This window comes from Crocuta crocuta, unplaced genomic scaffold (assembly GCF_008692635.1).
Source record: "Crocuta crocuta isolate KB4526 unplaced genomic scaffold, BGI_CrCroc_1.0 scaffold271, whole genome shotgun sequence".
Taxonomy (NCBI): domain Eukaryota; kingdom Metazoa; phylum Chordata; class Mammalia; order Carnivora; family Hyaenidae; genus Crocuta; species Crocuta crocuta.
This window is the reverse complement of record NW_027527824.1, coordinates 235,899-240,471: the sequence shown is the minus strand read 5'-3', so window position 1 is coordinate 240,471 and position 4,573 is coordinate 235,899. Positions and strand designations below refer to the sequence as shown.

General features: G+C 55.2%; 1 protein-coding gene across 1 annotated transcript in view; it reads right to left on the bottom strand.

The window, feature by feature from the left end:
• Positions 1–4,573, bottom strand: part of LRRC32 (leucine rich repeat containing 32) — a 22,615-nt gene that overhangs the window by 8,991 nt on the left and 9,051 nt on the right. The window lies entirely within an intron of this gene.

Sequence of the window (4,573 nt, the reverse complement as noted above, 5' to 3'; positions counted from 1 at the left end):
AGTCCCCCCTCCCCCCGCGACCCCCCGCCCCTCCCCCTCCCATCCTGTCTGCGCCTGCCTTCAGGGAATCCCAGATACAGTGGAGGTGGGTGGGAGCTGGGTCCGAAGGCTACCCCAAAGGACCCCTAGTGCCAGGCCATCAAGCCAGGTAGCAAGTTTTTAAGGAGTGGGTGCCTGTGTCAGATTTGGGTTTCAAAAGACCCTACCTGCTGGAAGACTGCCTGGAGGAGGTGAGCAGGAGACGGTGGGACTCTAAGGGCTGCCCTGGGCTAACCTCAGGACTGGGGTAGGGTGAGGTAGGGAGCTAGGCCCCTGACTGCGTTTCTACCCAAGTCATAAGTAGGTCCCCCCTCCTAGTTTCTTAGAACCCTCAACAGAATTCCTCAATCCCCCCCACCCCCGGGACTTTTATTTTGACCTTTTTCTTTTGATTTTCTGATTCTGGAGTCAACTGCCATTGTTTGAAGGCTGGGCCTGGAGCCCTGACAGGAAGCCCCACCAGGAGGCCTCTGCCCTGCCCCCAGCACTGTCGCTGCGGACTTCCCCCAGGAGCGGGCTCCAGGCCCTTTACTTTCACTGAAGCTACTGCCAGTGCTGGGGGACACTTAGCCTGCTGGTGTCCTCTCTATGTAGAGCCAGCCGAGGTGGCCTTGAGGGGGGCCACAGAGGCCCTGAGCAGGGTCACATCTTGCTGCTGCTAGCAATGCTCACTGAGGAGCTGGGCCAAGTGTCAGGAGTACACAGATCAAACCATTAACTTCATTCATTCTTTCATTCATTCATTCATTCATTCATTCATTCATTCATACCTTAACGGAATGCCTCCTCAAGTCTGGCTCTGTGCCGGGAACTGAGGCCACAAATAAATGTACAGAAGTGATCACAATGCATACAGAGTGTTAACAAGGAAGGACACGAAAAGCCCTCCAAGAGCACTGGACCCAGTCACCCGTAACTGATTGCTCTTTCCCCTCTGCTTGCCTGCTGTGTGGCCGTGCACAAGTCACTTCATCTCTCTGAGCCTCAGTTTCCTCCTTTTTAAAAAAATGTTTGTTTATTTATTTTATTTTATTTTATTTTATTTTGAGAGAGAGCATGAACAGATGCAAACAGAGGAGGGGCAGAGAGAAAAGGGGACAGGGGATCCAGAGCGGCCTCTGCGCCGACAACAGCAAGCCCAACAGAGAGCTTGGCTCATGACCCGTGAAATCATGACCTAAGCCAAAGTAGGACGCTCAACCGATGGAGCCACCTGGGTGCCCCTCAGTTTCCTCTTTTGAGGTTAATGCCAACTTTGCCAAGTTTTGGTGAAGATCAAATGAGATGCATTCTATGAAAGTGCCTTTGCAGAGCCCTGGTTATAAACCAGGCACTATTCTTGATACTTTATGTGTATTCACTCACTTTGTCCTCACAGGAGTTCAAGCACTTGGTTCTCTGATTACCATTCCTATTTTGCAGATGAGGAAACTGAGGCTCAGAGAGGTTAAGTAACATGCCCAAGATCACACAGCTAACAAGTGGCTGGCATAGGCCATCTGTGACCTACACCGGAAGGTCACCCCTGGGTGCTTAATAAAGGAGCACTGAATTCCAACTCTAAAGGGTGCTTTAGAAGGAGAGGCATCTACAGGATCTTTGAGGGCTCAGTCTCTCTCGGAATCCACCAGGTGTCCTTGTGACACATTTTAGATTAAGGTGGCTATTCTGAGGNTTGCCTGGGTTCCCCTCAGGGCCATGGCCCCCTTCCCCCCAACCCCCCAGCTGCTCTCCTCTCACCTGTTTTCACAGGAAATTTGGTTCTGCTGTCTAAAAAGCAGAACATCACCCCCCATTTGAAAGCTAGTACAGTCAGAATTGAGTGGAAACCTTTCAGTGGGGCCTTCAAGGCCCTTGGGGAGTGTGCCTGCTCAGTTCATTCTTCCCTCCGCTTTATCTCTTCACTGTCCTCTCTCCCATTCTGGGTTCTGGAAGACTCCTATTGCCTTCAGTTCTCTGAGCACCTTTTCACTGCCCCAGACCTCACTTCCTCCCCTCTCTTGTGCTGAATCCCTCTTCATCCTTTGGATCTTAGCTTCGATTCCACTTCTTCCGGGAAGCCTTCTCGGATTCCCCCCAAGTCTATGCGGTGTATAGCCCCACCTCCAGGTTCCCACAGACCTTGTGCTTCCAGTGAGCACTCTCCGGCTTGTTCCCCCAACCCTTTCCTACGGGCAGTGCCCTGGGGCAGAAAGGACTCAGTCTCCCCTGAGATCCATCTCACACCAGCAGGCAGGCCAGGGAGGCACTGAGAATTGACACAAGGTGGCTCTCCCTTGATCTCCCTGCCATACCTCACCTCCCCCACCCCCCATCAGCAGTTCTGTCTGTTCTGCCTGAAAAACAGACCCTGGGCTGCTACCTCCCTCCTCCATCACTGCCCCACACTGAGGCACCACCACAACCCTGGGCCTGAGCAACACGTCCGTCCACCCTGACCCCTTTTGGCTGCCCTCCATACACAGCCAGAGTGAGGTCTTCAAATCATACATGAGATCATGAATCTCGCCCCTTGAGAACCTCCAAGAAAATCCAGGCTTTACACAAGCACTCTTCAGTCTGCATCTCCCATTCGCCCTGCCCTTACCAAATTCTACCATTCCTCAGACAGGGCGAGTGCACTCCTGCCTCAGGGCCTTTGCTCTAGCTGCTCCCTCCACCTGGAGTCCTGGTTCCCCAGATTCGCACACATTTTATTGTTTCCTTGCCTTGGTCATTTTCTGCTCATTTATTTCTGATTCTATGAGAACAGGGGTCTCTTAAGTAGTGCTCGCCGAAGATCTATTGAACAAATGGCAGAACGCAGGTTAGAGGCTCTACTGCAGAGGGCTGCGAAGTCAGGACAAGGTCAGGACCTTTGGGTCCTGAGCCTGAAGGCACTGCTGCCTAACGGGGCCCTCGCCACCCACCCCCCTGCCTGCCAAATCTCACCCTACCCACAAGGCGGGCGTCTGTGCTGCCAGCAGGGACGTCCCTGTAGCACGCGGAACTCTGCACTGACACTCACCTGTGAGCGCCCGCCGCCCGCGCCGGGACTCGATGCGTGGCATCGGAGGGCTCTTCCCCCTCCAGGGAGAACTGCGGTCACTCAGACCCGGGCTTACTTACAGATTCCACTGTCTACTGACCCTGCTCCCGGGGCAAGTCCCTTAACCTTTCCGTGCCCAAGTGTGCCATCTGTCCAGCTAGCAGCCTGGCTCCTGTCCTGCCACTGGCTTCCCCCACGCACGGTGATGATTAAGCTGGGAATGGCTGTCAGGGTCCCCTGGGCACATCCTTCCCAGCTGGGGTGAACCCCGCAAGGCCGAGCAGCCCAGGTGGGGCACACTGAGGAGGGGGGCCTCAGCCTGCACACCAGTAGCCTAGGCAAGAGAAAGCAGGAGACACTTTAGGACTCTGACTGGGAAGAGAAATGCTGGAGAGTGTGTGTGTGTGTGCGCGCGCGAGACACACACACACACACACACACACAGAGAGAGAGAGAGAGAAATAGTGGGGGCAATGTCTACTTCTGAGCCCTGGATGTATCCTATCTCATTGAAATCACAACCCAACAAGGTGGTTAGCATAATTTCCACTTTACAGATGAGAAAACTGAGGCTCAGAAAGATGAAGTGACTTAGCCCATAGTCAGCCAGCTTATAAGCATTTTGGGGTTTAGCCCAGGTCTCCACGACCCACGTGCTGGGTCTTCTTCAGGCACTGGGTGGCGGGCTCCCTACAGAACTGTCCTCACGTTGCCCATGAGGAAAACGAGGCTCAGACAGGTGACTTACCCAAAGTCACACAGTAAATAGCACAGATGGATTCAGAATCTGGCCTGCCCGCAGTCAGAGCAGATGTTTCCACTCCACTACAGGCCAAGTGCTCCCTCCCTAACCCGGACCAACGACCCCCCACGCCCACCCTCCCACACACAGACAGACAGGCTCACAGGACTGGGCTCGGGGTGCTCCTCTCCCTCCTCTCAGCCCCAGTCACCAGCAGAAGGGGGTCGCGGGAGAGCTGCTGTGGACGATCATACCAAGCAGTGAATCACTAAGGGCAAGCCCCATTCTGGAGACATGTGCATCCCACGGGGGAATTAGACCTTAACCCAAAGGAATGTAGCTGTGATGGCGGAATTTCAGGCAGCCCGCGGTGGGGGCGGGGGTCCCTCACATCTTACCACTCACGAGGAAGGCCGGCTTCAGTGCCCCTCTGGGAAAGGTGGGTGCCCCCCACCAATCCCCACCCAGCGACGGGCAAGCAAGCTGCTTGGTGCGGTGGGGATGGGAAGCCCCAGGGAGTCAGAGTGGTGGGAGACTTGGATTCGAATCCTGATCTGCCCTAGACTAGCGGTGAGTTCCCCAGGCAAGTAAGTGCCGGCCCTTCGCCCCCCGTTTTCCCATCTGTCAAATAGGAACGCCGGGCTCTCCCTTCGCGGGAAAGATCAGCTAAGACGGGAGCCCTGGGGCCGAGGGAGAGTCAAGCTTGGCTCCACGCGCGAAGTGGGCGGCGGCGGGAGAGGACACGGGTGGGGGGGGAGGGAGGC